The sequence below is a fragment of the Hibiscus syriacus genome, unplaced genomic scaffold (genome assembly GCF_006381635.1).
Source record: "Hibiscus syriacus cultivar Baekdansim isolate YM2019G1 unplaced genomic scaffold, ASM638163v2 tig00112921_pilon, whole genome shotgun sequence".
In the NCBI taxonomy this organism is placed as follows: domain Eukaryota; kingdom Viridiplantae; phylum Streptophyta; class Magnoliopsida; order Malvales; family Malvaceae; genus Hibiscus; species Hibiscus syriacus.
In genome coordinates this window covers 1,363,427-1,375,653 of record NW_024063419.1, presented here as the reverse complement: position 1 = coordinate 1,375,653, position 12,227 = coordinate 1,363,427, and positions in this window count along the sequence as shown.

The window sequence follows — 12,227 nt, the reverse complement described above, 5'->3', positions numbered from 1 at the left end:
GCTAGTGGGAGCATTTCTTCTTTACTAATCTTGTTTATAGGCAACATACTCATCATAGGAAATGATATACCTACTTTACAGTCTGCTAAGACTTGGTTAGGTAGTTGTTTTTCTATGAAAGATTTGGGTGAGGCAACATATATCTTAGGAGTTAAGATCTATAGAGATAGATCAAGACAACTTCTAGGTCTGAGTCAAAGTATATATATAGAAAAAAGTGCTAAAAAGGTTCAGTATGAAAGAATCCAAGAAAGGATTTTTGCCTATGAGACATGGCATTTCTCTTTCGAAGGAAATGTGTCCTTCAACTCCACAAGATAGAGAACAGATGGATAAGATTCCATATGCTTCGACTATTGGTTCTATCATGTATGCCATGATATGTACTCGACCAGATGTATCATATGCTTTAAGCATGAAGAGTCAGTATCAAGCAAATCCTGGTGAAAATCACTGGGTTGCGGTTAAAAATATCCTTAAGTACTTAAGAAAAACTAAGGATAAATTTCTTGTCTATGGAGGGAAGGAAGAGCTTAGTATAAAAGGTTATATTGATGCCATCTTCCAAACTAAAAAGGATGACTCACGATCATAATCAGGTTTTGTGTTTTGTCTTAATGGAGGTGCTGTAAGTTGGAAAAGTTTGAAGCAAGACACATAGTCGATTCTACAACAGAGGCTGAATACATTGCAGCCAGTGAAGCAGTAAAAGAGGTTATTTGGATCAAGAAGTTTATATTGGAATTAGGGGTTGTTCCCAGCATATAAGATGTTGTAGAACTCCGTTGTGAAAATAATGGAGCCATTGCACACGCAAAGGAACCCAGATCTCATCAACGGTCCAAACATATTCTTAGGCGCTTTCATCTCATTCGAGATATTATAAATCGAGGAGATGTGGAAATATGTAGAGTACACACAAATGACAACATTATTGATCCCTTGACGAAACCTCTTACACAGCAGAGGCATGATCATCACACTGAGTCACTCGGTATTAGATATGTGAGTGATTGGTCTTAGTGCTAGTGGGAGATTGTTAGAGTATGCCCAAAGACCAATCATATGATGATTGTAATAATACATTTATTTATCGATTTTATTGAATAAAGGCATTTCCAATATTATTTTCAGTTATATGTTTGTGTTTAACATAAACTGAAAGATAATAAAGTCCATATAATGACATAACTGTTATTATTAAAAGATCCCTAGTCAAGTATTATTATGGGTATGGACGATAATAATACACTTAAGACTAACATGTTATAGATTGATGACAATGAGTTGTCATTCACATAGAGATGTCAGAATTGATACATGATTACATTATTAGAGAACAATGTATTAGATTGACCCACCATGAGTATATGTCTTGGATTATTATGTGACAATCATAACATTGCTCATGGTGATAGCTATATGTATGATCCTCAGACTTGAGATCAATACTATCCCAACATATATTGTTGTATGTTTTGATGCAGTTAAACAAGCTCTGTAACTAGTTGCTCTATAAAGACTGTTATTGAATATATCTCAATATATGTAGTGGTGTATATGATTAAGATAGGATTTTTCCTTCCTACATAATAGGAAATATATCACAGGCCACTTGATTGAGTGAGACTAGAAACACATGGCCATGCTCGAATAAGTTGATATGAGATATCACAAACTATTCGTTAATTAAAGTATACTCTAGATATCAAGAAACAATAGATGGGCTATACAAGTGTGACTATTCCAAGACTTGTGACTATTCCAAGACTTGTGAGTATTCCAAGACTTGTGCCTATTCTAGATATAAAGGACATAAGGATGTAATACATAAAAGAGCTAATCACCAAGATGATAAGTCGAATCATATTTTCTTGTAACTTAGGTGACAATGATATATTGCTAGATATCACTCATTATTATGTAATTTTAGAATTGTTCTAATAATTACTGCTAACGTTACAAGAACCTACAGGGTCATACACTAGGATTGAAATGAGCAAAGATGTACAATTTATTGTGCGTTACTAAAATATATCTAAAGTTAAGATATGTATATTTGATATACATATGAAATTAATTATCCTGAATATATTAAGTAAGCATTAAAACAATGTAATTTAGATTACAACTCTTTTAATTGATATATATAATTTGGAATTATTAAATAAGTTTTTTTAAATAAACATTAAAGATTGTAATTATGATTATAAGTCTTTAATGTATATTTAAGTTGAATTAATTAAATAATATTTTATTTATTAATTCGAAACAACTTTAAAAACCCTAAGATGTTAGGGTAATAGATATAAAAGGATGTGTTAGGTCTAGCAGTCGTTGTCATCCTTGCTATTTTTCAAGGAACCCGCTGTAAGTATTTGCATCCCTTCCTCCCGATTTTGGTTTTACATACTTGGATCACTAGTGAGACCATCGAGTTTTGTTTCCACTGCACCGTGGGGTGTACCGACGGTCCCAACAAGAATAGTGATACGGCCTGCTGTGCACTTGAGGTAATGTCAAGTCCTAGGAGGACTGTTGGATAAGGGTATCTCCTCAGTTTAGGAGGAATCAGGAGGTTTGTTGACGGGCTGGTTTGCTTCAGGGTGGATAATTGGTTTAGTGTTGAGATCTTATGGATGTTCAGGGATTATAATAGGGTTGGTCTACTCTTTAACTGGTTCGGCGTCAAAAATTTGGGAAGAATTTCCTGTGTATGCATCAAAGATGAAGAGGATGAGCTGATGTACTTATCCATCTGGCCCTGGCCTTCTGTATGGATCGGAGAGACTGAAGACATGCCGTCGTTCCCTGAAGAACTATTGCGAAAATCATCACCCACAGGTAACCATATATTTTTCACCTTGGCACCAAAAGTTCCGCCCGATTCCCAAGTTGATGTTACCCCACTAGCCATGCAAGTCTCTCCGATCCATACAGAAGGATGCCCTCATTTGATGTTATAAACTCCTCCAAATGTTCCTCAGGGACCTTTTTATTCATGCATAAAGTAATTATTAAATTGGGAAAAAACAAGTTACCTCTGGCCCACTTTGTATATTCGTAGACTTGCTCGAAGATGATCTTGCCCACAATGATTAAGCGCCCATAGATAATAGAATGTAACAACATCAATCATCATAGCAGTATTATGGTGTTGTGCGAGGGGGCATCAGTTTTCCCTTTAAAAAGTTAATCCATAGTTTTGTGACTAGTTTAAGGCCTCAACAATCCACACGCTTTCGGTTGGGAGCATTCCATTCAAACTTCGACTAGCTAAAACACAAATCCTCCAGTACACCATCGTATGTCTCAGAATCTGCCTCAGCAAAAAAAAAATTATGTTGATTTTCAACTTTGCCGATCTTGAAATATATGTTGATGGCTAAGGAAGTGAAACATGAACTGCCCTCGCATATAGGAAGAGTACTGGGACTGGTCTCCCAGATGTGCATAAAACTCTCGAACCAACACCGCTGCCACCGCCTTTAGGTGTCGAACGAACTTTTCCCATTTATTTTTTTGGACAACGTCCATCACTTCTGGTCCGAATGGTTCTTCGTCTACTGCAGGGAAGACAAAACCATCCTCCAAGTAGACTTGGCATTTTTGCAGCGCCTTAAATCTGGTCTTCGCCTCAACACTCTAGAAGCACTGGAAACGTGTAGCCGTGATGGACGAAGATAACACACCTGGATTTGACTTAGAGTTAGCCATCTTTCAGATTTTATGGAGAATACAAAGATTTTGGTTGGCAACTATGGAGGATTTTAGAGAAAGGTAAAGAAAATAAAAGATGAAGATGAAAAAGAACTGATAGAGGACGGAGAGAGAGAGAGAGAGAGTAAAGTAGACAAATATTTGGAGAATATAGGTAGTTTATTGGGGGTAAAAAGGTAAAACAAAAAGAAAAAGAGACTTGGTTATTAATTCAAAAGATTTTTAGGGTATAAAAGGGAATAAAATAATGATGGGAAAAACTTTCCCTCTCAAAAGTGTCGCCAATTAAGATATTAGAGTTTGCTTCATTCTATTAAGATATTAGGGTTTGCTTCCTTTCATATATTAGATTCAACCTTAAACTGCCACATGTTATCTGATCACCAATAGAAACAAAATTAGAAATTAAAATCTAAATCTAAATAAAAAACTCAAGCAAAATAAAATGAGAAATTATTTATGTACATAGTGCAAATTATGTTGCCTAGGCAACAAAATTTGTTCAAGAAATAGGAGCAAACTCTTGGGCGTCGTAGAGTAGCGACGTCGCTTTATCTCACATGATTGGTGCTATGTTATACGCCTTTAGGCTTTAACCATTCACCTTTAAAGTAGTTTCATCATCCAACTTCAATATTTTGATCGCACCGTGGATATGTACTTGATGTACTATGAACGATCCTAACCATCTGGACTTCAGCTTACCTGGAAACAACTTGACTCTTGAATTATAGAGCAATACTTGTTGTCCTGGAAAAAATTCCTTTGCAAATTTTTTTTGTCATGCCATCTTTTTGTCTTTTCTTTGTAAAGGCGAACATTTTCATACACCTAAGCTCTAAATTTGTCCATCTCGTTGACATGCCTTGCCTTAGACTAACTTGAATAGAGACATCCCAAGCTTTATTTTAAAGGCTGTGCGATATGCCCATAGTGTATCATCCAACTTTGGCGACCAATCTTTCTGGTTAGGGTTGACCACCTTCTCAAGGATTTTCCTTATCTAACGATTTGAAGCCTCAACTTGCACATTGTTCTGGGGATAATATGCTATGGCAATTTTATGGCGCACCCCATATCTTTACAACACTTTGACAATTAATTTGTTGCCAAAGAAAGTACCCTCGTCGCTGATAATCGCTCTGGGTGCTCCAAAACACGTGAATATATTTTTGTGTAAGAACTTGAGCATGGTCTTGGAGTCATTACAAGGTGTCGCCACAGCTTCCACCCATTTGAACACATAGTCAACTGCCAACAAGATGTACAGATCACTAAAAGATGCAGGGAAAGGTCCCATAAAATCAATTCCCTATACATCGAAGAGTTCAACCTCCAAAATATTTTTCCATGGCATGCCATTTCTCTTCGATATATTCCCAATAAGTTGGAAACTATCACATGACTTATAGAAGTTGTGCGCATCCTTGAATAGGGTGAGCTAGTGAAGCCAAATTGGAGGACATTGGCAGCAGTCTTCATCCCACCAAAATGCCCTCCACACGGGGATGTATGGCAATGAAATAGAATATATTTTTGTTCTTCTTCGGGGACGTATTTTTGGATTATTTGGTCTACACATTGTTTGAATAGGAATGGTTCATCCCAGTAATAATGGCGTACGTCATGTCTGAACTTTTTTCTACTTTGGCTAGATAATTTTGTAGACATAATACCACTAACAAGAAAGTTAGTTATATCAGCATACTATGGCACTGTCGTGACAAATAATATTTTCTTGTCAGGGAAATCTTCCAGAATTTCTTTCATGTCATGACAGATATTATCATTCTCTAGCCTAGAAAAATGATCCGCTACATAGTTTTAAGTACCCTTCCTATCTCTCACCTCTAAACCCATAGTGTATCATCCAACTTTGGCGACCAATCTTTCTGGTTAGGGTTGACCACCTTCTCAGGATTTCCTTATCTAACGATTGAAGCCCACTTGCACATTGTTCTGGGGATAATGCTATGGCAATTTTATGGCGCACCCCATATCTTTACAACACTTTGACAATTAATTTGTTGCCAAAGAAAGTACCCTCGTCGCTGATAATCGCTCTGGGTGCTCCAAAACACGTGAATATATTTTTGTGTAAGAACTTGAGCATGGTCTTGGAGTCATTACAAGGTGTCGCCACAGCTTCCACCCATTTGAACACATAGTCAACTGCCAACAAGATGTACAGATCACTAAAAGATGCAGGGAAAGGTCCCATAAAATCATTCCCATACATCGAAGAGTTCACCTCCAAAATTTTTCCATGGCATGCCATTTCTCTTCGATATATTCCCAATAAGTTGGAAACTATCACATGACTTATAGAAGTTGTGCGCATCCTTGAATAGGGTGAGCTAGTGAAGCCAAATTGGAGGACATTGCAGCATCTTCATCCCACCAAAATGCCCTCCACACGGGTATGGCCATGAATAGAATATATTTTGTTCTTCTTCGGGACGTATTTTTTGGATTATTTGGTCTACACATTGTTTGAATAGGAATGGTTCATCCCAGTAATAATGGCGTACGTCATGTCTGAACTTTTTTCTACTTTGGCTAGATAATTTTGTAGACATAATACCACTAACAAGAAAGTTAGTTATATCAGCATACTATGGCACTGTCGTGACACAATATATTTTCTTGTCAGGGAAATCTTCCAGAATTTCTTTCATGTCATGACAGATATTATCATTCTCTAGCCTAGAAAAATGATCCGCTACATAGTTTTAAGTACCCTTCCTATCTCTCACCTCTAAATCAAATTCTTATAGCAAGATTATCCATCTAATAAGCCTAGGCTTGCCATCATTTTTATTAACTAGGTACTTAATGACAGAGTGATATGTATGTACTATGACCTTAGTTCCTATAATGTATGCCCTAAACTTATCGAAGGTGAATACCACAACAAGAACCTTTTTTCAGTGGTGGTATAATTAAGTTGTGTATCATTAAGGATACGTCAAGCATAGTAAATGACATAGAAGATTTTACCTTTTCTTTTCCCTAGCACTTCCAGTAACATCCCAAACAACGTGCTAGTGATTAAAGTGTAAGATTTTAAAACTTTGTGATAAAATTTTGATAAATTAAAAAGTTCAGGGAGTTAATTGGAAATTATTGGGGTAGGTTTGTTTAGCAAGGATTGAAAGATGGAAGGGCATAATGGTCTTTAGACAATAAATAAATCTAAAATTTCTTAGTGGTGTCTCATATACACGAAATGAATGAAGAAAAATGAAATCTATAATTCTCTTCATCATTTCTTCCTCCTCTCCACCGTGTCTTCATACTTAAGGTAAGAAATCTTTAACTCGGTTATTTCTTATAAATTTTGATTGGTTTTGATTCTTGGGGTATTAGGGAAGCTTGAGAAAGTTTAAAAAGAAGTAGAAACTAAATGATGGATAAGTTATTGGAAATTGAGTAAAGAGGGTTTTTGAGAGAATTTATGAGAAATGATTAATAAATGGATTTTGAAACTATATTTGACTTGTCATAAGCTAGAATAAGAAGTTTAAGGTGTTGGAAATGGATTTGGGATATGTCGATTTATGGGTATGATTTTGAGTTTCAAGTGTTTAAGTGGGATTTTTGGATGTTTAGGTGTATTAAGTGATACAAGTTGGTTTTAATAAGAGTAGTTGAGTTTAAAGGCTTGAAAGGAATTAAAATGGGAGATTTAGCTGAGTTTTAGTCTATTTTCGATTTAAAATGGGAAATTTCTGGGCAAGAGTATCGGTACTGGATGAACAGTACCGATACTCCAAAGCAATAATAAATGAATTATGGGTTGGGTATCGATACTGGAAGAGCAGTATCGATATCATAAGGTGAAATATGAATCAGTAGAATAATAGTGATACTGAGGGAGTAGTATCGATACTGAGGGTATTAATACTAATGGATCAGTACCGATACCATTTTTAGAGACAAAGCTCCAGAATGTAGATTGGGTATCGATACTGAAGTATAGTATCGGTACCATGGTGAGGAAGTATCGGTTTTGGATATGGACTACCTATACTATTCAGCTTGAAATTGTGAATTAGGTGTTTCATTTACCTTAAGTTAGTGATGATTGAGTAATAGTAATACGAGCCCTGATATTCATTTCGATCGTATTATTGTGTAGATATTGAAGGCATGTTTCGGACGATTCGACGATATAAGATCGACCAAGAGTGATAAGGGTTGCTTTGACTAAGAGAGGTAAAAAGGTGAATGCATATTACTAGAATATATTATTATTATTATTATTATTATTATTATTATTATATGAAAAGAAGACTTGTGATGAGTCTATTTCCAATATTTTGAATAAAACAATATTTTGAAAGTTATTGAATGATATGATTACATGTTTACATGATTATAGGAATAACTTTCATTTTTGCTGCTACATGTACATGCACTGTTTATATTTCATACTATGTGTTATGAATCTATGTGTTTATATCAATATGTGACATAAGCTATGTGAAATATATAAATGGTAAATCCCAAAAGTATGTTATATGAGAGCTAAATGTTCAATTGGCATGCCAAGAGTTGAGGGTTATACACGATCCTTCGGGATAATTCTATGTGGTCATTCGGGACAACTCTATGTGGTCATTCAGGACATTTCTACACGATCCTTCGGGACATTTCTATGTGGTCCTTCGGGACAATTTCTACGTTGCACTTCGGTGCATATTCTACGCGACACTTCGGTGCAATTCTAGGTGGCAGTTTCGAATGCAACCTAATGTACAACCTCAATGTACTCACGTACCTTGAGTTCTTAGTAATATACCATGTACTATTAAAAGAAATGACATGAATGAACAGTGCATGGTAATACATGTTTTTTGTTTTATGAAATGTACTATGGCTTCTGTATTCTATGATTTTTCATTAAAGCCTAAGAATAAGATTAGTTGTTTTCAGTGTTTTATTTATGCACATCATGCCTCACTAAGCCAAAGACTTAGCATTTGAGTGTTTCACACGTAGGTTCAAAGAAGTCAGAAGAGCAAGGCTAGGACAAGTCAAGCAGCATATCACTACCGAAGATCATATCAGAAACAATTTAAGCATGTATGTTCTTTTGTTACATTGAATTATGTTAGCATGTAATTAAATGTTTAAATCACATATGCTTTGATCAGTTTTTGTAAACATACTTTATTGTATTTATGTAAATTATTAAGTTTTTATTTTTAATTTGAGTTTTAATTTTTTCTATTTACTTTCATGAAAGGGTTCCACCATTTTATTTCAAATAAAAGTTTTAAATTTTCAACTACTGTTTAGAAGTCAATGATTTGAAAAGTCAATGTGAGACCTCAGATTCGTATCTGGGTCAAATACGGGTTGGGGTGTTATAATTGTTGGTATCAGAGCTATAGTTTAGCCGATTCTATGCTTAAACCGAATTCAATTGTGCTTAAAAAGTATACATGCCAACAAAATGTAAAAAATTTATAATATGAGAGTGTAATGAATATGATGTCATTGTTAATAGAGTTAAATGGTTATATCTTATTAGATGTCCGACCATGAGGGCTCTTGAAGTGAAGTGGGAGATGAATGACATGAGAGTAGTAACAATTAACCTGCCCTGGCTAGGCAAGGTGAAGAACAGATGCCTCAAGGAGTGCTTGTACAAGATCAGGGAGTGTTTTTTAGGATGTTAAACGCTATTATAAAGCGTTTCCAACCGTCTGCTCCTTCATCTCCTAGGATTGATGTAGCAAAAGAATTAAAAGGGTTAGGAGCACCCGAGTTCAAGGTTGAAGCTGAGGTAGGTCCTGTTGTTGCAGACCTTTGGCTGAATGACGTAAAGATCATGTTGGAGGGTCTACACTGTTCGGATATGGAGAAGTTAGATGGAGCAATCTCGTTTCTCCGAGGGCAAGCTCGGGTATGGTAAACTAATGTCACCATGAGAATGTCAAGTGACCAAGTGACGTGGTCGTTGTTTATAGAATAGTTAAAGAACAGTACATTGGTAATCAATTTATTAGGCAAATGAAGAAATAATTTATCAGTTTAAAGCAAGGGAATCGTACCGTGTATGAGTACGAATGTGAGTTTAATAATGTGAGTAGATTTGCTGCCAAACTAGTTTTGACTGAAAAAGATGCATGTGATTGGTTTATAGAGGGCTTTCTCCATAGATTGAAAGAGTTGATGATAGTTTTTAATATTTCCTCATTTCAAGAAGTGGTCAATCATGCTAAAGCTCTAGAGAAAGCTCAGAATGAGAGGATTGGAGAGAAAAAAAGCTCATATGACCAAGAGAACTGGTACTTCATCGAGCTCAATACCATCAAAGAGATGAAGAGGTTCAGGTTTCCAACCTCAGACTAGATCCGAGTCAGCTGCATTCTCTGCCAGAGGATTAAATCCAATGAGAATAAGACATACTCAATCAGTAGGGTCTGGAGCTGGAAGATCAAATCAAGGTCAATCGAGTCAGTGTCAACATTATGGGAAAAACCATACCAGAGTATGTCGAGTGGTATTCGAAGCATGTTTAAGATATGGGGACACTAGACATTTTATCCAGGATTATCCATTGATGACTGGAGAGGTTGCATAGTATAAGCGATCTGCTACGGTACCTCTGAGAAGTAGAAGCAGAGTTCGAGGAAAGAATCAGTCTGAGTCTTCCACTCAACCTGAGATGCATTTAACAGCTCGGGTTTACAATATTAAGACCAATGAAGATCGCGATGTTCCAGAAATCATTGTAGGTACTTTTAAGTTATTTGATAAATTTGTTTTGGTTTTGATTTATCTGGGATCAACCTATTCTTATATTAGTAGAAAATTAGTAAGAGAATTGAAAATCCGATTAGAAGCAATAAGTAACGATGTAATAGTGACTAGCCCATTAGGGCATAGTGCTCGGGTGAATCAGTTATGTCAAGGGTGTCCCATAAGGATTCGGGGAATTGAATTTCATGCTAATATGATGGATTTACCCTTTGATGAGTTTGAAGTAATCTTGGGAATGGATTGGTTGTGCCATTATCATACCAATGTCGACTGTAGACTGAAGAGAGTAAATTTGATAAGTCCCTATGGATTATAAGTGAATGTGGTTAGTGAAAGATTTAATCCATTAGCTAATGTTATATCAGTGATGTCGGCTAAAAAGTTGATGTTACAAGGATGTCCATCTTTCCTTGCCAATGTGATAGACACTTGAGTCAAGGAAATAAGATTAGAGGACATTTCAACGGTCATAGAATTTCCATATGTATTTCCAGCTGAGTTGTCAAGATTACCTCCAAATAGGGAGGTTGAGTTTCAAAATGAGGTAATGCCTAGAATGACACCGATTTTGATGGCTTCTTACCGAATGGCTCCAAAAGAATTGAATGAGTTAAAGATTCAGTTGCAAGAGTTGTTAGATAAAGGATTCATCAGACCTACATTGTCACCGTAGGGAGCTTCAGTGTTATTTTTAAAGAAGAAAGATGGCTCGATGCGTCTCTGTAATGATTATTGACAACTCAACAAGGTGATAATAAATAACAAATATCCTTTCCCGGGAATCGATGATTTGTTTGATCAGCTAAAGGGAGCTTCAGTTTCCAATATTGATTTGTGCTCTAGGTATCACCAGTTGAAGATTCAAGAGAGGGACATTTCAAAGACGACTTTTAGGACTAGATATGGTCATTATGAATTTGTAGTTATCATTTAGGTTAACTAATGCACCTACATCATTTCTGGACCTTATGAATAGAGTGTTTTAACCTTATCTTGATCAATTCGTGGTCATCTTCATTGATGATATATTGGTGTATTCAAAGTCCAATGATGAGCATGACACTCATCTGCGAGTGATTCTTCAAACACTTTGAGACAATAAACTTTATGATAAACTGTCGAAGTGTGAGTTTTGGTTAACTGAAGTAGCATTTCTTGGACATATGGTATCTGTAGAGGGGATTCGGGTAGATCCTTAGAAGATAAAAGTTATATTAGATTTGGAAATTCCTAAGAATGTGTCAGAAGTCTGGAGTTTTCTAGGTCTTGTAGGTTATTATTGAAGGTTTGTTAAAAACTTTTTGATAATAACTTTGCCTTTGACCAAGTTGCTAAGGAAAGACGTGTCTTTTTCTTGGAACCCTGAAAGTCAAAAGAGTTTTGAAGAATTGAAGAGAAATTTGACGGAAGCTCCAGTATTGGTCTAACCATAATCTTGTAAGGATTATGTGGTTTATAGTGACGCATCACATAATGGCTTGGGATGTGTTTTGATGCAATAAGGTAAAGTAGAGGCATATGCATCGAAGCTATTGAAACCGCACGAGAAGAAATATCTGACGTATGATTTGGAATTGGATGTAGTAGTGTTCGCTCTGAAGATATGGCGTCACTACTTATATGGTGAACGTTACTACATTTATACAGATCATAAGAGTTTGAAGTATTTAATGACTCAAAAAGATCTAAACTTGAGACAGCGAAGATGGATTGAGCTTCTTAAGGATTTTGAT